This window comes from Electrophorus electricus, chromosome 13 (genome assembly GCF_041902795.1).
Source record: "Electrophorus electricus isolate QZ-2024a chromosome 13, ASM4190279v1, whole genome shotgun sequence".
NCBI classification, from domain to species: Eukaryota; Metazoa; Chordata; class Actinopteri; order Gymnotiformes; family Gymnotidae; genus Electrophorus; species Electrophorus electricus.
This window is the reverse complement of record NC_137509.1, coordinates 21,647,150-21,669,900: the sequence shown is the minus strand read 5'-3', so window position 1 is coordinate 21,669,900 and position 22,751 is coordinate 21,647,150. Positions and strand designations below refer to the sequence as shown.

The 22,751-nt window shown below is 36.9% G+C and overlaps 13 non-coding genes and 12 pseudogenes across 13 annotated transcripts; all 25 read right to left on the bottom strand.

Annotated features, from left to right (window-relative positions):
• Nucleotides 1–641: 641 nt before the first annotated feature.
• LOC145648847 (5S ribosomal RNA) lies at nucleotides 642–760 on the bottom strand (annotated as a pseudogene).
• A 790-nt stretch (nucleotides 761–1,550) lies between these two features.
• LOC145649637 (5S ribosomal RNA) lies at nucleotides 1,551–1,669 on the bottom strand. Its single transcript, XR_014116608.1, has one exon. It is a non-coding gene; the product is annotated as a 5S ribosomal RNA (ribosomal RNA).
• A 790-nt stretch (nucleotides 1,670–2,459) lies between these two features.
• Nucleotides 2,460–2,578, bottom strand: LOC145649626 (5S ribosomal RNA). The gene has a single exon (XR_014116607.1). It is a non-coding gene; the product is annotated as a 5S ribosomal RNA (ribosomal RNA).
• Nucleotides 2,579–3,368: 790 nt separating this feature from the next.
• LOC145648846 (5S ribosomal RNA) lies at nucleotides 3,369–3,487 on the bottom strand (annotated as a pseudogene).
• Nucleotides 3,488–4,277: 790 nt separating this feature from the next.
• On the bottom strand, nucleotides 4,278–4,396 carry LOC145649615 (5S ribosomal RNA). Its single transcript, XR_014116605.1, has one exon. It is a non-coding gene; the product is annotated as a 5S ribosomal RNA (ribosomal RNA).
• A 790-nt stretch (nucleotides 4,397–5,186) lies between these two features.
• On the bottom strand, nucleotides 5,187–5,305 carry LOC145649604 (5S ribosomal RNA). The gene has a single exon (XR_014116604.1). It is a non-coding gene; the product is annotated as a 5S ribosomal RNA (ribosomal RNA).
• A 790-nt stretch (nucleotides 5,306–6,095) lies between these two features.
• On the bottom strand, nucleotides 6,096–6,214 carry LOC145648845 (5S ribosomal RNA; annotated as a pseudogene).
• Nucleotides 6,215–7,004: 790 nt separating this feature from the next.
• LOC145649593 (5S ribosomal RNA) lies at nucleotides 7,005–7,123 on the bottom strand. Its single transcript, XR_014116603.1, has one exon. It is a non-coding gene; the product is annotated as a 5S ribosomal RNA (ribosomal RNA).
• Nucleotides 7,124–7,913: 790 nt separating this feature from the next.
• On the bottom strand, nucleotides 7,914–8,032 carry LOC145649581 (5S ribosomal RNA). The gene has a single exon (XR_014116601.1). It is a non-coding gene; the product is annotated as a 5S ribosomal RNA (ribosomal RNA).
• A 789-nt stretch (nucleotides 8,033–8,821) lies between these two features.
• Nucleotides 8,822–8,940, bottom strand: LOC145649570 (5S ribosomal RNA). The gene has a single exon (XR_014116600.1). It is a non-coding gene; the product is annotated as a 5S ribosomal RNA (ribosomal RNA).
• Nucleotides 8,941–9,729: 789 nt separating this feature from the next.
• LOC145647291 (5S ribosomal RNA) lies at nucleotides 9,730–9,848 on the bottom strand (annotated as a pseudogene).
• Nucleotides 9,849–10,637: 789 nt separating this feature from the next.
• LOC145649559 (5S ribosomal RNA) lies at nucleotides 10,638–10,756 on the bottom strand. The gene has a single exon (XR_014116598.1). It is a non-coding gene; the product is annotated as a 5S ribosomal RNA (ribosomal RNA).
• A 790-nt stretch (nucleotides 10,757–11,546) lies between these two features.
• On the bottom strand, nucleotides 11,547–11,665 carry LOC145649548 (5S ribosomal RNA). Its single transcript, XR_014116597.1, has one exon. It is a non-coding gene; the product is annotated as a 5S ribosomal RNA (ribosomal RNA).
• Nucleotides 11,666–12,454: 789 nt separating this feature from the next.
• LOC145649537 (5S ribosomal RNA) lies at nucleotides 12,455–12,573 on the bottom strand. The gene has a single exon (XR_014116596.1). It is a non-coding gene; the product is annotated as a 5S ribosomal RNA (ribosomal RNA).
• A 789-nt stretch (nucleotides 12,574–13,362) lies between these two features.
• Nucleotides 13,363–13,481, bottom strand: LOC145647290 (5S ribosomal RNA; annotated as a pseudogene).
• A 790-nt stretch (nucleotides 13,482–14,271) lies between these two features.
• LOC145648016 (5S ribosomal RNA) lies at nucleotides 14,272–14,390 on the bottom strand (annotated as a pseudogene).
• A 790-nt stretch (nucleotides 14,391–15,180) lies between these two features.
• Nucleotides 15,181–15,299, bottom strand: LOC145646201 (5S ribosomal RNA). The gene has a single exon (XR_014116145.1). It is a non-coding gene; the product is annotated as a 5S ribosomal RNA (ribosomal RNA).
• Nucleotides 15,300–16,088: 789 nt separating this feature from the next.
• LOC145649919 (5S ribosomal RNA) lies at nucleotides 16,089–16,207 on the bottom strand (annotated as a pseudogene).
• Nucleotides 16,208–16,997: 790 nt separating this feature from the next.
• LOC145648014 (5S ribosomal RNA) lies at nucleotides 16,998–17,116 on the bottom strand (annotated as a pseudogene).
• Nucleotides 17,117–17,906: 790 nt separating this feature from the next.
• On the bottom strand, nucleotides 17,907–18,025 carry LOC145646089 (5S ribosomal RNA). Its single transcript, XR_014116142.1, has one exon. It is a non-coding gene; the product is annotated as a 5S ribosomal RNA (ribosomal RNA).
• Nucleotides 18,026–18,814: 789 nt separating this feature from the next.
• On the bottom strand, nucleotides 18,815–18,933 carry LOC145644065 (5S ribosomal RNA; annotated as a pseudogene).
• Nucleotides 18,934–19,723: 790 nt separating this feature from the next.
• LOC145648354 (5S ribosomal RNA) lies at nucleotides 19,724–19,842 on the bottom strand (annotated as a pseudogene).
• A 790-nt stretch (nucleotides 19,843–20,632) lies between these two features.
• On the bottom strand, nucleotides 20,633–20,751 carry LOC145643968 (5S ribosomal RNA). Its single transcript, XR_014116098.1, has one exon. It is a non-coding gene; the product is annotated as a 5S ribosomal RNA (ribosomal RNA).
• Nucleotides 20,752–21,215: 464 nt separating this feature from the next.
• LOC145644384 (5S ribosomal RNA) lies at nucleotides 21,216–21,334 on the bottom strand (annotated as a pseudogene).
• Nucleotides 21,335–21,908: 574 nt separating this feature from the next.
• On the bottom strand, nucleotides 21,909–22,027 carry LOC145644229 (5S ribosomal RNA; annotated as a pseudogene).
• Nucleotides 22,028–22,751: the final 724 nt, after the last annotated feature.

Genomic DNA, 22,751 nt, shown 5'->3' with positions numbered 1-22,751 from the left:
ATACGGAGGCACTAACAGACAGTTTTTTGATGAATCACTGCACTTCACATTCAGGCATGTGAGTTGGAGAGTAAATGAAAGTGATGCAAAAAAAAGTACAGCATCTGCTATTCCCAGGTGCTAACAGATAGTTTGAGTTAATTATTCACTGCACTTCAAATTTGAACATGATAGCTTGAACATAAATTAAAGGGATGCAATACAATCTTACAGCACCTGCTATTCCCTGGTACTAAAATATTTCTATTTAATCTGTACACTTCACATACAAGCTTGTCAGTTGCAGATTAAAGTAAAGTGATGCAACAAAAACTTACAGCATCTGCTATTCCCAGGTGCTAACAGATAGTTTTTTTAATTAATCACTGCATTTCACATCCTAGCATGTCATCTTGACAGTAAATTAAAGTGATTCAAGAGAAGCTTACAGCATCTCGTAGTCCAAGGTGCTAACAGATAGTTTTTGATGAATCACTGCACTTCACATTCAGGCATGTGAGTTGGAGAGTAAATGAAAGTGATGCAAAAAAAACTTACAGCATCGGCTATTCCCAGGTGCTAACAGATAGTTTTTTTTATTAATCACTGCACTTCACATTTCAGCATGTCAGCTTGAAAGTAAATTAAAGTGATGCAAGAAAAGCTTACAGCACCTGGTATTCCTAGGTAGGGTCCCACCTCAGTACTATCCAGGCCCAAACTTGCTTAGCTTCCAAGGTCAGATTAGATTGGGCGTTCTCAAGCTGGTGTGGCCGTAAGCCTTAAACACTTACTCAAATTTCCTAATCATAGCAAATATGATCAAAGACCAATCTGACAATTTTTTTTTATTAATCCCTGCACTTGACATTCTAGAATGTTATCTTGAATGTAAATTAAATGATGCAATAAAAGCTTACAACATCTGGTATACGGAGGCACTAACAGACAGTTTTTTGATGAATCACTGCACTTCACATTCAGGCATGTGAGTTGGAGAGTAAATGAAAGTGATGCAAAAAAAAGTACAGCATCTGCTATTCCCAGGTGCTAGCAGATAGTTTGAGTTAATTATTCACTGCACTTCAAATTTGAACATGATAGCTTGAACATAAATTAAAGGGATGCAATACAATCTTACAGCACCTGCTATTCCCTGGTACTAAAATATTTCTATTTAATCTGTACACTTCACATACAAGCTTGTCAGTTGCAGATTAAAGTAAAGTGATGCAACAAAAACTTACAGCATCTGCTATTCCCAGGTGCTAACAGATAGTTTTTTTAATTAATCACTGCATTTCACATCCTAGCATGTCATCTTGACAGTAAATTAAAGTGATTCAAGAGAAGCTTACAGCATCTCGTAGTCCAAGGTGCTAACAGATAGTTTTTGATGAATCACTGCACTTCACATTCAGGCATGTGAGTTGGAGAGTAAATGAAAGTGATGCAAAAAAAACTTACAGCATCGGCTATTCCCAGGTGCTAACAGATAGTTTTTTTTATTAATCACTGCACTTCACATTTCAGCATGTCAGCTTGAAAGTAAATTAAAGTGATGCAAGAAAAGCTTACAGCACCTGGTATTCCTAGGTAGGGTCCCACCTCAGTACTATCCAGGCCCAAACTTGCTTAGCTTCCAAGGTCAGATGAGATTGGGCGTTCTCAAGCTGGTGTGGCCGTAAGCCTTAAACACTTACTCAAATTTCCTAATCATAGCAAATATGATCAAAGACCAATCTGACAATTTTTTTTTATTAATCCCTGCACTTGACATTCTAGAATGTTATCTTGAATGTAAATTAAATGATGCAATAAAAGCTTACAACATCTGGTATACGGAGGCACTAACAGACAGTTTTTTGATGAATCACTGCACTTCACATTCAGGCATGTGAGTTGGAGAGTAAATGAAAGTGATGCAAAAAAAAGTACAGCATCTGCTATTCCCAGGTGCTAGCAGATAGTTTGAGTTAATTATTCACTGCACTTCAAATTTGAACATGATAGCTTGAACATAAATTAAAGGGATGCAATACAATCTTACAGCACCTGCTATTCCCTGGTACTAAAATATTTCTATTTAATCTGTACACTTCACATACAAGCTTGTCAGTTGCAGATTAAAGTAAAGTGATGCAACAAAAACTTACAGCATCTGCTATTCCCAGGTGCTAACAGATAGTTTTTTTAATTAATCACTGCATTTCACATCCTAGCATGTCATCTTGACAGTAAATTAAAGTGATTCAAGAGAAGCTTACAGCATCTCGTAGTCCAAGGTGCTAACAGATAGTTTTTGATGAATCACTGCACTTCACATTCAGGCATGTGAGTTGGAGAGTAAATGAAAGTGATGCAAAAAAAACTTACAGCATCGGCTATTCCCAGGTGCTAACAGATAGTTTTTTTTATTAATCACTGCACTTCACATTTCAGCATGTCAGCTTGAAAGTAAATTAAAGTGATGCAAGAAAAGCTTACAGCACCTGGTATTCCTAGGTAGGGTCCCACCTCAGTACTATCCAGGCCCAAACTTGCTTAGCTTCCAAGGTCAGATGAGATTGGGCGTTCTCAAGCTGGTGTGGCCGTAAGCCTTAAACACTTACTCAAATTTCCTAATCATAGCAAATATGATCAAAGACCAATCTGACAATTTTTTTTTATTAATCCCTGCACTTGACATTCTAGAATGTTATCTTGAATGTAAATTAAATGATGCAATAAAAGCTTACAACATCTGGTATACGGAGGCACTAACAGACAGTTTTTTGATGAATCACTGCACTTCACATTCAGGCATGTGAGTTGGAGAGTAAATGAAAGTGATGCAAAAAAAAGTACAGCATCTGCTATTCCCAGGTGCTAACAGATAGTTTGAGTTAATTATTCACTGCACTTCAAATTTGAACATGATAGCTTGAACATAAATTAAAGGGATGCAATACAATCTTACAGCACCTGCTATTCCCTGGTACTAAAATATTTCTATTTAATCTGTACACTTCACATACAAGCTTGTCAGTTGCAGATTAAAGTAAAGTGATGCAACAAAAACTTACAGCATCTGCTATTCCCAGGTGCTAACAGATAGTTTTTTTAATTAATCACTGCATTTCACATCCTAGCATGTCATCTTGACAGTAAATTAAAGTGATTCAAGAGAAGCTTACAGCATCTCGTAGTCCAAGGTGCTAACAGATAGTTTTTGATGAATCACTGCACTTCACATTCAGGCATGTGAGTTGGAGAGTAAATGAAAGTGATGCAAAAAAAACTTACAGCATCGGCTATTCCCAGGTGCTAACAGATAGTTTTTTTTATTAATCACTGCACTTCACATTTCAGCATGTCAGCTTGAAAGTAAATTAAAGTGATGCAAGAAAAGCTTACAGCACCTGGTATTCCTAGGTAGGGTCCCACCTCAGTACTATCCAGGCCCAAACTTGCTTAGCTTCCAAGGTCAGATTAGATTGGGCGTTCTCAAGCTGGTGTGGCCGTAAGCCTTAAACACTTACTCAAATTTCCTAATCATAGCAAATATGATCAAAGACCAATCTGACAATTTTTTTTTATTAATCCCTGCACTTGACATTCTAGAATGTTATCTTGAATGTAAATTAAATGATGCAATAAAAGCTTACAACATCTGGTATACGGAGGCACTAACAGACAGTTTTTTGATGAATCACTGCACTTCACATTCAGGCATGTGAGTTGGAGAGTAAATGAAAGTGATGCAAAAAAAAGTACAGCATCTGCTATTCCCAGGTGCTAGCAGATAGTTTGAGTTAATTATTCACTGCACTTCAAATTTGAACATGATAGCTTGAACATAAATTAAAGGGATGCAATACAATCTTACAGCACCTGCTATTCCCTGGTACTAAAATATTTCTATTTAATCTGTACACTTCACATACAAGCTTGTCAGTTGCAGATTAAAGTAAAGTGATGCAACAAAAACTTACAGCATCTGCTATTCCCAGGTGCTAACAGATAGTTTTTTTAATTAATCACTGCATTTCACATCCTAGCATGTCATCTTGACAGTAAATTAAAGTGATTCAAGAGAAGCTTACAGCATCTCGTAGTCCAAGGTGCTAACAGATAGTTTTTGATGAATCACTGCACTTCACATTCAGGCATGTGAGTTGGAGAGTAAATGAAAGTGATGCAAAAAAAACTTACAGCATCGGCTATTCCCAGGTGCTAACAGATAGTTTTTTTTATTAATCACTGCACTTCACATTTCAGCATGTCAGCTTGAAAGTAAATTAAAGTGATGCAAGAAAAGCTTACAGCACCTGGTATTCCTAGGTAGGGTCCCACCTCAGTACTATCCAGGCCCAAACTTGCTTAGCTTCCAAGGTCAGATGAGATTGGGCGTTCTCAAGCTGGTGTGGCCGTAAGCCTTAAACACTTACTCAAATTTCCTAATCATAGCAAATATGATCAAAGACCAATCTGACAATTTTTTTTTATTAATCCCTGCACTTGACATTCTAGAATGTTATCTTGAATGTAAATTAAATGATGCAATAAAAGCTTACAACATCTGGTATACGGAGGCACTAACAGACAGTTTTTTGATGAATCACTGCACTTCACATTCAGGCATGTGAGTTGGAGAGTAAATGAAAGTGATGCAAAAAAAAGTACAGCATCTGCTATTCCCAGGTGCTAGCAGATAGTTTGAGTTAATTATTCACTGCACTTCAAATTTGAACATGATAGCTTGAACATAAATTAAAGGGATGCAATACAATCTTACAGCACCTGCTATTCCCTGGTACTAAAATATTTCTATTTAATCTGTACACTTCACATACAAGCTTGTCAGTTGCAGATTAAAGTAAAGTGATGCAACAAAAACTTACAGCATCTGCTATTCCCAGGTGCTAACAGATAGTTTTTTTAATTAATCACTGCATTTCACATCCTAGCATGTCATCTTGACAGTAAATTAAAGTGATTCAAGAGAAGCTTACAGCATCTCGTAGTCCAAGGTGCTAACAGATAGTTTTTGATGAATCACTGCACTTCACATTCAGGCATGTGAGTTGGAGAGTAAATGAAAGTGATGCAAAAAAAACTTACAGCATCGGCTATTCCCAGGTGCTAACAGATAGTTTTTTTTATTAATCACTGCACTTCACATTTCAGCATGTCAGCTTGAAAGTAAATTAAAGTGATGCAAGAAAAGCTTACAGCACCTGGTATTCCTAGGTAGGGTCCCACCTCAGTACTATCCAGGCCCAAACTTGCTTAGCTTCCAAGGTCAGATGAGATTGGGCGTTCTCAAGCTGGTGTGGCCGTAAGCCTTAAACACTTACTCAAATTTCCTAATCATAGCAAATATGATCAAAGACCAATCTGACAATTTTTTTTTATTAATCCCTGCACTTGACATTCTAGAATGTTATCTTGAATGTAAATTAAATGATGCAATAAAAGCTTACAACATCTGGTATACGGAGGCACTAACAGACAGTTTTTTGATGAATCACTGCACTTCACATTCAGGCATGTGAGTTGGAGAGTAAATGAAAGTGATGCAAAAAAAAGTACAGCATCTGCTATTCCCAGGTGCTAACAGATAGTTTGAGTTAATTATTCACTGCACTTCAAATTTGAACATGATAGCTTGAACATAAATTAAAGGGATGCAATACAATCTTACAGCACCTGCTATTCCCTGGTACTAAAATATTTCTATTTAATCTGTACACTTCACATACAAGCTTGTCAGTTGCAGATTAAAGTAAAGTGATGCAACAAAAACTTACAGCATCTGCTATTCCCAGGTGCTAACAGATAGTTTTTTTAATTAATCACTGCATTTCACATCCTAGCATGTCATCTTGACAGTAAATTAAAGTGATTCAAGAGAAGCTTACAGCATCTCGTAGTCCAAGGTGCTAACAGATAGTTTTTGATGAATCACTGCACTTCACATTCAGGCATGTGAGTTGGAGAGTAAATGAAAGTGATGCAAAAAAAACTTACAGCATCGGCTATTCCCAGGTGCTAACAGATAGTTTTTTTTATTAATCACTGCACTTCACATTTCAGCATGTCAGCTTGAAAGTAAATTAAAGTGATGCAAGAAAAGCTTACAGCACCTGGTATTCCTAGGTAGGGTCCCACCTCAGTACTATCCAGGCCCAAACTTGCTTAGCTTCCAAGGTCAGATTAGATTGGGCGTTCTCAAGCTGGTGTGGCCGTAAGCCTTAAACACTTACTCAAATTTCCTAATCATAGCAAATATGATCAAAGACCAATCTGACAATTTTTTTTTATTAATCCCTGCACTTGACATTCTAGAATGTTATCTTGAATGTAAATTAAATGATGCAATAAAAGCTTACAACATCTGGTATACGGAGGCACTAACAGACAGTTTTTTGATGAATCACTGCACTTCACATTCAGGCATGTGAGTTGGAGAGTAAATGAAAGTGATGCAAAAAAAAGTACAGCATCTGCTATTCCCAGGTGCTAGCAGATAGTTTGAGTTAATTATTCACTGCACTTCAAATTTGAACATGATAGCTTGAACATAAATTAAAGGGATGCAATACAATCTTACAGCACCTGCTATTCCCTGGTACTAAAATATTTCTATTTAATCTGTACACTTCACATACAAGCTTGTCAGTTGCAGATTAAAGTAAAGTGATGCAACAAAAACTTACAGCATCTGCTATTCCCAGGTGCTAACAGATAGTTTTTTTAATTAATCACTGCATTTCACATCCTAGCATGTCATCTTGACAGTAAATTAAAGTGATTCAAGAGAAGCTTACAGCATCTCGTAGTCCAAGGTGCTAACAGATAGTTTTTGATGAATCACTGCACTTCACATTCAGGCATGTGAGTTGGAGAGTAAATGAAAGTGATGCAAAAAAAACTTACAGCATCGGCTATTCCCAGGTGCTAACAGATAGTTTTTTTTATTAATCACTGCACTTCACATTTCAGCATGTCAGCTTGAAAGTAAATTAAAGTGATGCAAGAAAAGCTTACAGCACCTGGTATTCCTAGGTAGGGTCCCACCTCAGTACTATCCAGGCCCAAACTTGCTTAGCTTCCAAGGTCAGATGAGATTGGGCGTTCTCAAGCTGGTGTGGCCGTAAGCCTTAAACACTTACTCAAATTTCCTAATCATAGCAAATATGATCAAAGACCAATCTGACAATTTTTTTTTATTAATCCCTGCACTTGACATTCTAGAATGTTATCTTGAATGTAAATTAAATGATGCAATAAAAGCTTACAACATCTGGTATACGGAGGCACTAACAGACAGTTTTTTGATGAATCACTGCACTTCACATTCAGGCATGTGAGTTGGAGAGTAAATGAAAGTGATGCAAAAAAAAGTACAGCATCTGCTATTCCCAGGTGCTAGCAGATAGTTTGAGTTAATTATTCACTGCACTTCAAATTTGAACATGATAGCTTGAACATAAATTAAAGGGATGCAATACAATCTTACAGCACCTGCTATTCCCTGGTACTAAAATATTTCTATTTAATCTGTACACTTCACATACAAGCTTGTCAGTTGCAGATTAAAGTAAAGTGATGCAACAAAAACTTACAGCATCTGCTATTCCCAGGTGCTAACAGATAGTTTTTTTAATTAATCACTGCATTTCACATCCTAGCATGTCATCTTGACAGTAAATTAAAGTGATTCAAGAGAAGCTTACAGCATCTCGTAGTCCAAGGTGCTAACAGATAGTTTTTGATGAATCACTGCACTTCACATTCAGGCATGTGAGTTGGAGAGTAAATGAAAGTGATGCAAAAAAAACTTACAGCATCGGCTATTCCCAGGTGCTAACAGATAGTTTTTTTTATTAATCACTGCACTTCACATTTCAGCATGTCAGCTTGAAAGTAAATTAAAGTGATGCAAGAAAAGCTTACAGCACCTGGTATTCCTAGGTAGGGTCCCACCTCAGTACTATCCAGGCCCAAACTTGCTTAGCTTCCAAGGTCAGATGAGATTGGGCGTTCTCAAGCTGGTGTGGCCGTAAGCCTTAAACACTTACTCAAATTTCCTAATCATAGCAAATATGATCAAAGACCAATCTGACAATTTTTTTTATTAATCCCTGCACTTGACATTCTAGAATGTTATCTTGAATGTAAATTAAATGATGCAATAAAAGCTTACAACATCTGGTATACGGAGGCACTAACAGACAGTTTTTTGATGAATCACTGCACTTCACATTCAGGCATGTGAGTTGGAGAGTAAATGAAAGTGATGCAAAAAAAAGTACAGCATCTGCTATTCCCAGGTGCTAACAGATAGTTTGAGTTAATTATTCACTGCACTTCAAATTTGAACATGATAGCTTGAACATAAATTAAAGGGATGCAATACAATCTTACAGCACCTGCTATTCCCTGGTACTAAAATATTTCTATTTAATCTGTACACTTCACATACAAGCTTGTCAGTTGCAGATTAAAGTAAAGTGATGCAACAAAAACTTACAGCATCTGCTATTCCCAGGTGCTAACAGATAGTTTTTTTAATTAATCACTGCATTTCACATCCTAGCATGTCATCTTGACAGTAAATTAAAGTGATTCAAGAGAAGCTTACAGCATCTCGTAGTCCAAGGTGCTAACAGATAGTTTTTGATGAATCACTGCACTTCACATTCAGGCATGTGAGTTGGAGAGTAAATGAAAGTGATGCAAAAAAAACTTACAGCATCGGCTATTCCCAGGTGCTAACAGATAGTTTTTTTTATTAATCACTGCACTTCACATTTCAGCATGTCAGCTTGAAAGTAAATTAAAGTGATGCAAGAAAAGCTTACAGCACCTGGTATTCCTAGGTAGGGTCCCACCTCAGTACTATCCAGGCCCAAACTTGCTTAGCTTCCAAGGTCAGATGAGATTGGGCGTTCTCAAGCTGGTGTGGCCGTAAGCCTTAAACACTTACTCAAATTTCCTAATCATAGCAAATATGATCAAAGACCAATCTGACAATTTTTTTTATTAATCCCTGCACTTGACATTCTAGAATGTTATCTTGAATGTAAATTAAATGATGCAATAAAAGCTTACAACATCTGGTATACGGAGGCACTAACAGACAGTTTTTTGATGAATCACTGCACTTCACATTCAGGCATGTGAGTTGGAGAGTAAATGAAAGTGATGCAAAAAAAAGTACAGCATCTGCTATTCCCAGGTGCTAACAGATAGTTTGAGTTAATTATTCACTGCACTTCAAATTTGAACATGATAGCTTGAACATAAATTAAAGGGATGCAATACAATCTTACAGCACCTGCTATTCCCTGGTACTAAAATATTTCTATTTAATCTGTACACTTCACATACAAGCTTGTCAGTTGCAGATTAAAGTAAAGTGATGCAACAAAAACTTACAGCATCTGCTATTCCCAGGTGCTAACAGATAGTTTTTTTAATTAATCACTGCATTTCACATCCTAGCATGTCATCTTGACAGTAAATTAAAGTGATTCAAGAGAAGCTTACAGCATCTCGTAGTCCAAGGTGCTAACAGATAGTTTTTGATGAATCACTGCACTTCACATTCAGGCATGTGAGTTGGAGAGTAAATGAAAGTGATGCAAAAAAAACTTACAGCATCGGCTATTCCCAGGTGCTAACAGATAGTTTTTTTTATTAATCACTGCACTTCACATTTGAGCATGTCAGCTTGAAAGTAAATTAAAGTGATGCAAGAAAAGCTTACAGCACCTGGTATTCCTAGGTAGGGTCCCACCTCAGTACTAGCCAGGCCCAAACTTGCTTAGCTTCCAAGGTCAGATGAGATTGGGCGTTCTCAAGCTGGTGTGGCCATAAGCCTTGAACACTTACTCAAATTTCCTAATCATAGCAAATATGATCAAAGACCAATCTGACAATTTTTTTTATTAATCCCTGCACTTGACATTCTAGAATGTTATCTTGAATGTAAATTAAATGATGCAATAAAAGCTTACAACATCTGGTATACGGAGGCACTAACAGACAGTTTTTTGATGAATCACTGCACTTCACATTCAGGCATGTGAGTTGGAGAGTAAATGAAAGTGATGCAAAAAAAAGTACAGCATCTGCTATTCCCAGGTGCTAACAGATAGTTTGAGTTAATTATTCACTGCACTTCAAATTTGAACATGATAGCTTGAACATAAATTAAAGGGATGCAATACAATCTTACAGCACCTGCTATTCCCTGGTACTAAAATATTTCTATTTAATCTGTACACTTCACATACAAGCTTGTCAGTTGCAGATTAAAGTAAAGTGATGCAACAAAAACTTACAGCATCTGCTATTCCCAGGTGCTAACAGATAGTTTTTTTAATTAATCACTGCATTTCACATCCTAGCATGTCATCTTGACAGTAAATTAAAGTGATTCAAGAGAAGCTTACAGCATCTCGTAGTCCAAGGTGCTAACAGATAGTTTTTGATGAATCACTGCACTTCACATTCAGGCATGTGAGTTGGAGAGTAAATGAAAGTGATGCAAAAAAAACTTACAGCATCGGCTATTCCCAGGTGCTAACAGATAGTTTTTTTTATTAATCACTGCACTTCACATTTCAGCATGTCAGCTTGAAAGTAAATTAAAGTGATGCAAGAAAAGCTTACAGCACCTGGTATTCCTAGGTAGGGTCCCACCTCAGTACTATCCAGGCCCAAACTTGCTTAGCTTCCAAGGTCAGATGAGATTGGGCGTTCTCAAGCTGGTGTGGCCGTAAGCCTTAAACACTTACTCAAATTTCCTAATCATAGCAAATATGATCAAAGACCAATCTGACAATTTTTTTTTATTAATCCCTGCACTTGACATTCTAGAATGTTATCTTGAATGTAAATTAAATGATGCAATAAAAGCTTACAACATCTGGTATACGGAGGCACTAACAGACAGTTTTTTGATGAATCACTGCACTTCACATTCAGGCATGTGAGTTGGAGAGTAAATGAAAGTGATGCAAAAAAAAGTACAGCATCTGCTATTCCCAGGTGCTAGCAGATAGTTTGAGTTAATTATTCACTGCACTTCAAATTTGAACATGATAGCTTGAACATAAATTAAAGGGATGCAATACAATCTTACAGCACCTGCTATTCCCTGGTACTAAAATATTTCTATTTAATCTGTACACTTCACATACAAGCTTGTCAGTTGCAGATTAAAGTAAAGTGATGCAACAAAAACTTACAGCATCTGCTATTCCCAGGTGCTAACAGATAGTTTTTTTAATTAATCACTGCATTTCACATCCTAGCATGTCATCTTGACAGTAAATTAAAGTGATTCAAGAGAAGCTTACAGCATCTCGTAGTCCAAGGTGCTAACAGATAGTTTTTGATGAATCACTGCACTTCACATTCAGGCATGTGAGTTGGAGAGTAAATGAAAGTGATGCAAAAAAAACTTACAGCATCGGCTATTCCCAGGTGCTAACAGATAGTTTTTTTTATTAATCACTGCACTTCACATTTCAGCATGTCAGCTTGAAAGTAAATTAAAGTGATGCAAGAAAAGCTTACAGCACCTGGTATTCCTAGGTAGGGTCCCACCTCAGTACTATCCAGGCCCAAACTTGCTTAGCTTCCAAGGTCAGATGAGATTGGGCGTTCTCAAGCTGGTGTGGCCGTAAGCCTTAAACACTTACTCAAATTTCCTAATCATAGCAAATATGATCAAAGACCAATCTGACAATTTTTTTTATTAATCCCTGCACTTGACATTCTAGAATGTTATCTTGAATGTAAATTAAATGATGCAATAAAAGCTTACAACATCTGGTATACGGAGGCACTAACAGACAGTTTTTTGATGAATCACTGCACTTCACATTCAGGCATGTGAGTTGGAGAGTAAATGAAAGTGATGCAAAAAAAAGTACAGCATCTGCTATTCCCAGGTGCTAACAGATAGTTTGAGTTAATTATTCACTGCACTTCAAATTTGAACATGATAGCTTGAACATAAATTAAAGGGATGCAATACAATCTTACAGCACGTGCTATTCCCTGGTACTAAAATATTTCTATTTAATCTGTACACTTCACATACAAGCTTGTCAGTTGCAGATTAAAGTAAAGTGATGCAACAAAAACTTACAGCATCTGCTATTCCCAGGTGCTAACAGATAGTTTTTTTAATTAATCACTGCATTTCACATCCTAGCATGTCATCTTGACAGTAAATTAAAGTGATTCAAGAGAAGCTTACAGCATCTCGTAGTCCAAGGTGCTAACAGATAGTTTTTGATGAATCACTGCACTTCACATTCAGGCATGTGAGTTGGAGAGTAAATGAAAGTGATGCAAAAAAAACTTACAGCATCGGCTATTCCCAGGTGCTAACAGATAGTTTTTTTTATTAATCACTGCACTTCACATTTCAGCATGTCAGCTTGAAAGTAAATTAAAGTGATGCAAGAAAAGCTTACAGCACCTGGTATTCCTAGGTAGGGTCCCACCTCAGTACTATCCAGGCCCAAACTTGCTTAGCTTCCAAGGTCAGATGAGATTGGGCGTTCTCAAGCTGGTGTGGCCGTAAGCCTTAAACACTTACTCAAATTTCCTAATCATAGCAAATATGATCAAAGACCAATCTGACAATTTTTTTTATTAATCCCTGCACTTGACATTCTAGAATGTTATCTTGAATGTAAATTAAATGATGCAATAAAAGCTTACAACATCTGGTATACGGAGGCACTAACAGACAGTTTTTTGATGAATCACTGCACTTCACATTCAGGCATGTGAGTTGGAGAGTAAATGAAAGTGATGCAAAAAAAAGTACAGCATCTGCTATTCCCAGGTGCTAACAGATAGTTTGAGTTAATTATTCACTGCACTTCAAATTTGAACATGATAGCTTGAACATAAATTAAAGGGATGCAATACAATCTTACAGCACCTGCTATTCCCTGGTACTAAAATATTTCTATTTAATCTGTACACTTCACATACAAGCTTGTCAGTTGCAGATTAAAGTAAAGTGATGCAACAAAAACTTACAGCATCTGCTATTCCCAGGTGCTAACAGATAGTTTTTTTAATTAATCACTGCATTTCACATCCTAGCATGTCATCTTGACAGTAAATTAAAGTGATTCAAGAGAAGCTTACAGCATCTCGTAGTCCAAGGTGCTAACAGATAGTTTTTGATGAATCACTGCACTTCACATTCAGGCATGTGAGTTGGAGAGTAAATGAAAGTGATGCAAAAAAAACTTACAGCATCGGCTATTCCCAGGTGCTAACAGATAGTTTTTTTTATTAATCACTGCACTTCACATTTGAGCATGTCAGCTTGAAAGTAAATTAAAGTGATGCAAGAAAAGCTTACAGCACCTGGTATTCCTAGGTAGGGTCCCACCTCAGTACTAGCCAGGCCCAAACTTGCTTAGCTTCCAAGGTCAGATGAGATTGGGCGTTCTCAAGCTGGTGTGGCCATAAGCCTTAAACACTTACTCAAATTTCCTAATCATAGCAAATATGATCAAAGACCAATCTGACAATTTTTTTTATTAATCCCTGCACTTGACATTCTAGAATGTTATCTTGAATGTAAATTAAATGATGCAATAAAAGCTTACAACATCTGGTATACGGAGGCACTAACAGACAGTTTTTTGATGAATCATTGCACTTCACATTCAGGCATGTGAGTTGGAGAGTAAATGAAAGTGATGCAAAAAAAACGTACAGCATCTGCTATTCCCAGGTGCTAACAGATAGTTTGAGTTAATTATTCACTGCACTTCAAATTTGAACATGATAGCTTGAACATAAATTAAAGGGATGCAATACAATCTTACAGCACCTGCTATTCCCTGGTACTAAAATATTTCTATTTAATCTGTACACTTCACATACAAGCTTGTCAGTTGCAGATTAAAGTAAAGTGATGCAACAAAAACTTACAGCATCTGCTATTCCCAGGTGCTAACAGATAGTTTTTTTAATTAATCACTGCATTTCACATCCTAGCATGTCATCTTGACAGTAAATTAAAGTGATTCAAGAGAAGCTTACAGCATCTCGTAGTCCAAGGTGCTAACAGATAGTTTTTGATGAATCACTGCACTTCACATTCAGGCATGTGAGTTGGAGAGTAAATGAAAGTGATGCAAAAAAAACTTACAGCATCGGCTATTCCCAGGTGCTAACAGATAGTTTTTTTTATTAATCACTGCACTTCACATTTCAGCATGTCAGCTTGAAAGTAAATTAAAGTGATGCAAGAAAAGCTTACAGCACCTGGTATTCCTAGGTAGGGTCCCACCTCAGTACTATCCAGGCCCAAACTTGCTTAGCTTCCAAGGTCAGATGAGATTGGGCGTTCTCAAGCTGGTGTGGCCGTATGCCTTAAACACTTACTCAAATTTCCTAATCATAGCAAATATGATCAAAGACCAATCTGACAATTTTTTTTATTAATCCCTGCACTTGACATTCTAGAATGTTATCTTGAATGTAAATTAAATGATGCAATAAAAGCTTACAACATCTGGTATACGGAGGCACTAACAGACAGTTTTTTGATGAATCACTGCACTTCACATTCAGGCATGTGAGTTGGAGAGTAAATGAAAGTGATGCAAAAAAAACGTACAGCATCTGCTATTCCCAGGTGCTAACCGATAGTTTGAGTTAATTATTCACTGCACTTCAAATTTGAACATGATAGCTTGAACATAAATTAAAGGGATGCAATACAATCTTACAGCACCTGCTATTCCCTGGTACTAAAATATTTCTATTTAATCTGTACACTTCACATACAAGCTTGTCAGTTGCAGATTAAAGTAAAGTGATGCAACAAAAACTTACAGCATCTGCTATTCCCAGGTGCTAACAGATAGTTTTTTTAATTAATCACTGCATTTCACATCCTAGCATGTCATCTTGACAGTAAATTAAAGTGATTCAAGAGAAGCTTACAGCATCTCGTAGTCCAAGGTGCTAACAGATAGTTTTTGATGAATCACTGCACTTCACATTCAGGCATGTGAGTTGGAGAGTAAATGAAAGTGATGCAAAAAAAACTTACAGCATCTGCTATTCCCAGGTGCTAACAGATAGTTTTTTTTATTAATCACTGCACTTCACATTTGAGCATGTCAGCTTGAAAGTAAATTAAAGTGATGCAAGAAAAGCTTACAGCACCTGGTATTCCTAGGTAGAGTCCCACCTCAGTACTATCCAGGCCCAAACTTGCTTAGCTTCCAAGGTCAGATGAGATTGGGCGTTCTCAAGCTGGTGTGGCCGTAAGCCTTAAACACTTACTCAAATTGCCTAATCATAGCAAATATGATCAAAGACCAATCTGACAATTTTTTTTATTAATCCCTGCACTTGACATTCTAGAATGTTATCTTGAATGTAAATTAAATGATGCAATAAAAGCTTACAACATCTGGTATACGGAGGCACTAACAGACAGTTTTTTGATGAATCACTGCACTTCACATTCAGGCATGTGAGTTGGAGAGTAAATGAAAGTGATGCAAAAAAAAGTACAGCATCTGCTATTCCCAGGTGCTAACAGATAGTTTGAGTTAATTATTCACTGCACTTCAAATTTGAACATGATAGCTTGAACATAAATTAAAGGGATGCAATACAATCTTACAGCACCTGCTATTCCCTGGTACTAAAATATTTCTATTTAATCTGTACACTTCACATACAAGCTTGTCAGTTGCAGATTAAAGTAAAGTGATGCAACAAAAACTTACAGCATCTGCTATTCCCAGGTGCTAACAGATAGTTTTTTTAATTAATCACTGCATTTCACATCCTAGCATGTCATCTTGACAGTAAATTAAAGTGATTCAAGAGAAGCTTACAGCATCTCGTAGTCCAAGGTGCTAACAGATAGTTTTTGATGAATCACTGCACTTCACATTCAGGCATGTGAGTTGGAGAGTAAATGAAAGTGATGCAAAAAAAACTTACAGCATCGGCTATTCCCAGGTGCTAACAGATAGTTTTTTTTATTAATCACTGCACTTCACATTTGAGCATGTCAGCTTGAAAGTAAATTAAAGTGATGCAAGAAAAGCTTACAGCACCTGGTATTCCTAGGTAGGGTCCCACCTCAGTACTATCCAGGCCCAAACTTGCTTAGCTTCCAAGGTCAGATGAGATTGGGCGTTCGCAAGCTGGTGTGCCCGCAAGCCTTAAACACTTACTCAAATTTCCTAATCATAGCAAATATGATCAAAGACCAATCTGACAATTTTTTTTATTAATCCCTGCACTTGACATTCTAGAATGTTATCTTGAATGTAAATTAAATGATGCAATAAAAGCTTACAACATCTGGTATACGGAGGCACTAACAGACAGTTTTTTGATGAATCACTGCACTTCACATTCAGGCATGTGAGTTGGAGAGTAAATGAAAGTGATGCAAAAAAAACGTACAGCATCTGCTATTCCCAGGTGCTAACCGATAGTTTGAGTTAATTATTCACTGCACTTCAAATTTGAACATGATAGCTTGAACATAAATTAAAGGGATGCAATACAATCTTACAGCACCTGCTATTCCCTGGTACTAAAATATTTCTATTTAATCTGTACACTTCACATACAAGCTTGTCAGTTGCAGATTAAAGTAAAGTGATGCAACAAAAACTTACAGCATCTGCTATTCCCAGGTGCTAACAGATAGTTTTTTTAATTAATCACCTCATTTCACATCCTAGCATGTTATCTTGAATGTAAATTAAAGTGATTCAATAGAAGCTTACAGCATCTCGTAGTCCAAGGTGCTAACAGATAGTTTTTGATGAATCACTGCACTTCACATTCAGGCATGTGAGTTGGAGAGTAAATGAAAGTGATGCAAAAAAAACTTACAGCATCGGCTATTCCCAGGTGCTAACAGATAGTTTTTTTTATTAATCACTGCACTTCACATTTCAGCATGTCAGCTTGAAAGTAAATTAAAGTGATGCAAGAAAAGCTTACAGCACCTGGTATTCCTAGGTAGGGTCCCACCTCAGTACTATCCAGGCCCAAACTTGCTTAGCTTCCAAGGTCAGATGAGATTGGGCGTTCTCAAGCTGGTGTGGCCGTATGCCTTAAACACTTACTCAAATTTCCTAATCATAGCAAATATGATCAAAGACCAATCTGACAATTTTTTTTATTAATCCCTGCACTTGACATTCTAGAATGTTATCTTGAATGTAAATTAAATGATGCAATAAAAGCTTACAACATCTGGTATACGGAGGCACTAACAGACAGTTTTTTGATGAATCACTGCACTTCACATTCAGGCATGTGAGTTGGAGAGTAAATGAAAGTGATGCAAAAAAAACGTACAGCATCTGCTATTCCCAGGTGCTAACCGATAGTTTGAGTTAATTATTCACTGCACTTCAAATTTGAACATGATAGCTTGAACATAAATTAAAGGGATGCAATACAATCTTACAGCACCTGCTATTCCCTGGTACTAAAATATTTCTATTTAATCTGTACACTTCACATACAAGCTTGTCAGTTGCAGATTAAAGTAAAGTGATGCAACAAAAACTTACAGCATCTGCTATTCCCAGGTGCTAACAGATAGTTTTTTTAATTAATCACTGCATTTCACATCCTAGCATGTCATCTTGACAGTAAATTAAAGTGATTCAAGAGAAGCTTACAGCATCTCGTAGTCCAAGGTGCTAACAGATAGTTTTTGATGAATCACTGCACTTCACATTCAGGCATGTGAGTTGGAGAGTAAATGAAAGTGATGCAAAAAAAACTTACAGCATCTGCTATTCCCAGGTGCTAACAGATAGTTTTTTTTATTAATCACTGCACTTCACATTTGAGCATGTCAGCTTGAAAGTAAATTAAAGTGATGCAAGAAAAGCTTACAGCACCTGGTATTCCTAGGTAGAGTCCCACCTCAGTACTATCCAGGCCCAAACTTGCTTAGCTTCCAAGGTCAGATGAGATTGGGCGTTCTCAAGCTGGTGTGGCCGTAAGCCTTAAACACTTACTCAAATTGCCTAATCATAGCAAATATGATCAAAGACCAATCTGACAATTTTTTTTATTAATCCCTGCACTTGACATTCTAGAATGTTATCTTGAATGTAAATTAAATGATGCAATAAAAGCTTACAACATCTGGTATACGGAGGCACTAACAGACAGTTTTTTGATGAATCACTGCACTTCACATTCAGGCATGTGAGTTGGAGAGTAAATGAAAGTGATGCAAAAAAAAGTACAGCATCTGCTATTCCCAGGTGCTAACAGATAGTTTGAGTTAATTATTCACTGCACTTCAAATTTGAACATGATAGCTTGAACATAAATTAAAGGGATGCAATACAATCTTACAGCACCTGCTATTCCCTGGTACTAAAATATTTCTATTTAATCTGTACACTTCACATACAAGCTTGTCAGTTGCAGATTAAAGTAAAGTGATGCAACAAAAACTTACAGCATCTGCTATTCCCAGGTGCTAACAGATAGTTTTTTTAATTAATCACTGCATTTCACATCCTAGCATGTCATCTTGACAGTAAATTAAAGTGATTCAAGAGAAGCTTACAGCATCTCGTAGTCCAAGGTGCTAACAGATAGTTTTTGATGAATCACTGCACTTCACATTCAGGCATGTGAGTTGGAGAGTAAATGAAAGTGATGCAAAAAAAACTTACAGCATCGGCTATTCCCAGGTGCTAACAGATAGTTTTTTTTATTAATCACTGCACTTCACATTTGAGCATGTCAGCTTGAAAGTAAATTAAAGTGATGCAAGAAAATCTTACAGCACCTGGTATTCCTAGGTAGGGTCCCACCTCAGTACTATCCAGGCCCAAACTTGCTTAGCTTCCAAGGTCAGATGAAATTGGGCGTTCTCAAGCTGCTGTGGCCATAAGCCTTAAACACTTACTCAAATTTCCTAATCATAGCAAATATGATCAAAGACCAATCTGACAATTTTTTTTATTAATCCCTGCACTTGACATTCTAGAATGTTATCTTGAATGTAAATTAAATGATGCAATAAAAGCTTACAACATCTGGTATACGGAGGCACTAACAGACAGTTTTTTGATGAATCACTGCACTTCACATTCAGGCATGTGAGTTGGAGAGTAAATGAAAGTGATGCAAAAAAAACGTACAGCATCTGCTATTCCCAGGTGCTAACAGATAGTTTGAGTTAATTATTCACTGCACTTCAAATTTGAACATGATAGCTTGAACATAAATTAAAGGGATGCAATACAATCTTACAGCACCTGCTATTCCCTGGTACTAAAATATTTCTATTTAATCTGTACACTTCACATACAAGCTTGTCAGTTGCAGATTAAAGTAAAGTGATGCAACAAAAACTTACAGCATCTGCTATTCCCAGGTGCTAACAGATAGTTTTTTTAATTAATCACTGCATTTCACATCCTAGCATGTCATCTTGACAGTAAATTAAAGTGATTCAAGAGAAGCTTACAGCATCTCGTAGTCCAAGGTGCTAACAGATAGTTTTTGATGAATCACTGCACTTCACATTCAGGCATGTGAGTTGGAGAGTAAATGAAAGTGATGCAAAAAAAACTTACAGCATCGGCTATTCCCAGGTGCTAACAGATAGTTTTTTTTATTAATCACTGCACTTCACATTTGAGCATGTCAGCTTGAAAGTAAATTAAAGTGATGCAAGAAAAGCTTACAGCACCTGGTATTCCTAGGTAGGGTCCCACCTCAGTACTATCCAGGCCCAAACTTGCTTAGCTTCCAAGGTCAGATGCGATTGGGCGTTCTCAAGTTGGTGGGGCCGTAAGCCTTAAACACTTACTCAAATTTCCTAATCATAGCAAATATGATCAAAGACCAATCTGACAATTTTTTTTATTAATCCCTGCACTTGACATTCTAGAATGTTATCTTGAATGTAAATTAAATGATGCAATAAAAGCTTACAACATCTGGTATACGGAGGCACTAACAGACAGTTTTTTGATGAATCACTGCACTTCACATTCAGGCATGTGAGTTGGAGAGTAAATGAAAGTGATGCAAAAAAAACGTACAGCATCTGCTATTCCCAGGTGCTAACAGATAGTTTGAGTTAATTATTCACTGCACTTCAAATTTGAACATGATAGCTTGAACATAAATTAAAGGGATGCAATACAATCTTACAGCACCTGCTATTCCCTGGTACTAAAATATTTCTATTTAATCTGTACACTTCACATACAAGCTTGTCAGTTGCAGATTAAAGTAAAGTGATGCAACAAAAACTTACAGCATCTGCTATTCCCAGGTGCTAACAGATAGTTTTTTTAATTAATCACTGCATTTCACATCCTAGCATGTCATCTTGACAGTAAATTAAAGTGATTCAAGAGAAGCTTACAGCATCTCGTAGTCCAAGGTGCTAACAGATAGTTTTTGATGAATCACTGCACTTCACATTCAGGCATGTGAGTTGGAGAGTAAATGAAAGTGATGCAAAAAAAACTTACAGCATCGGCTATTCCCAGGTGCTAACAGATAGTTTTTTTTATTAATCACTGCACTTCACATTTGAGCATGTCAGCTTGAAAGTAAATTAAAGTGATGCAAGAAAAGCTTACAGCACCTGGTATTCCTAGGTAGGGTCCCACCTCAGTACTATCCAGGCCCAAACTTGCTTAGCTTCCAAGGTCAGATGCGATTGGGCGTTCTCAAGTTGGTGTGGCCGTAAGCCTTAAACACTTACTCAAATTTCCTAATCATAGCAAATATGATCAAAGACCAATCTGACAATTTTTTTTATTAATCCCTGCACTTGACATTCTAGAATGTTATCTTGAATGTAAATTAAATGATGCAATAAAAGCTTACAACATCTGGTATACGGAGGCACTAACAGACAGTTTTTTTTAATTAATCACTGCACTTCACATCCTAGCATGTCATCTTAAAAGTAAATTAAAGTGATGCAAGAGAAGTTTACAGCATCTCGTAGTCCAAGCTGCTAACAGATAGTTTTTTGATGAATCACTGCACTTCACATTCAGGCATGTGAGTTGGAGAGTAAATGAAAGTGATGCAAAAAAAACTTACACCATCTGCTATTCCCATGTGCTAACAGATAGTTTTTTTTCTTAATCACCTAACTTCACATTTGAGCATGTCAGCTTGAAAGTAAATTAAAGTGATGCAAGAAAAGCTTACAGCACCTGGTATTCCTAGGTAGGGTCCCACCTCAGTACTATCCAGGCCCAAAGTTGTTCAGCTTCCAAGGTCAGATGAGATTGGACGTTCTCAAGCTGGTGTGGCCGTAAGCCTTAAACACTTACTCTAAATGCCTAATCATAGCAAATATGATCAAAGACCAATCTGACAATTTTTTTTATTAATCCCTGCACTTGACATTCTAGAATGTTATCTTGAAAGTAAATTAAATGATGCAATAAAAGCTTACACCATCTGGTATACGGAGGCACTAACAGACAGTTTTTTTTTAATCACTGCACTTCACATTCAAGCATGTCAGTTGGAGAGTAAATTAAAGTGATGCAATAAAAACTTACTGCATCTGCTATTCCCAGGTGCTAGCAGATAGTTTTTTTTTAATTAATCACTGCACTTCACATCCTAGCATGTCATCTTAAAAGTAAATTAAAGTGATGCAAGAGAAGCTTACAGCATCTCGTAGTCCAAGCTGCTAACAGATAGTTTTTTGATGAATCACTGCACTTCACATTCAGGCATGTGAGTTGGAGAGTAAATGAAAGTGATGCAAAAAAAACTTACAGCATCTGCTATTCCCATGTGCTAACAGAGAGTTTTTTTTCTTAATCACTGCACTTCACATTTGAGCATGTCAGCTTGAAAGTAAATTAAAGTGATGCAAGAAAAGCTTACAGCACCTGGTATTCCTAGGTAGGGTCCCACCTCAGTACTATCCAGGCCCAAAGTTGTTCAGCTTCCAAGGTCAGATGAGATTGGGGGTTCTCAAGCTGGTGTGGCCATAAGCCTTAAACACTTACTCAAATTGCCTAATCATAGCAAATATGATCAAAGACCAATCTGACAATTTTTTTTTATTAATCCCTGCACTTGACATTGTAGAATGTTATCTTGAAAGTAAATTAAATGATGCAATAAAAGCTTACAACATCTGGTATACGGAGGCACTAACAGACAGTTTTTTTTTAATCACTGCACTTCACATTCAAGCATGTCAGTTGGAGAGTAAATTAAAGTGATGCAATAAAAACTTACAGCATCTGCCATTCCCAGGTGCTAGCAGATAGTTTGATTTAATTATTCACTGCACTTCAAATTTGAACATGATAGCTTGAACATAAATTAAAGGGATGCAATAAAATCTTACAGCACCTGCTATTCCCTGGTACTAAAAGATTTCTATATAATCTGTACACTTCACATACAAGCATGTCAGTTGCAGATTAAATTAAAGTGATGCAACAAAAACTTACAGCATCTGCTATTCCCAGGTGCTAGCAGATAGTTTGATTTAATTATTCACTGCACTTCAAATTTGAACATGATAGCTTGAACATAAATTAAAGGGATGTAATAAAATCTTACAGCACCTGCTATTCCCTGGTACTAAAAGATTTCTATGTAATCTGTACACTTCACATACAAGCATGTCAGTTGCAGATTAAATTAAAGTGATGCAACAAAAACTTACAGCATCTGCTATTCCCAGGTGCTAACAGATAGTTTTTTTT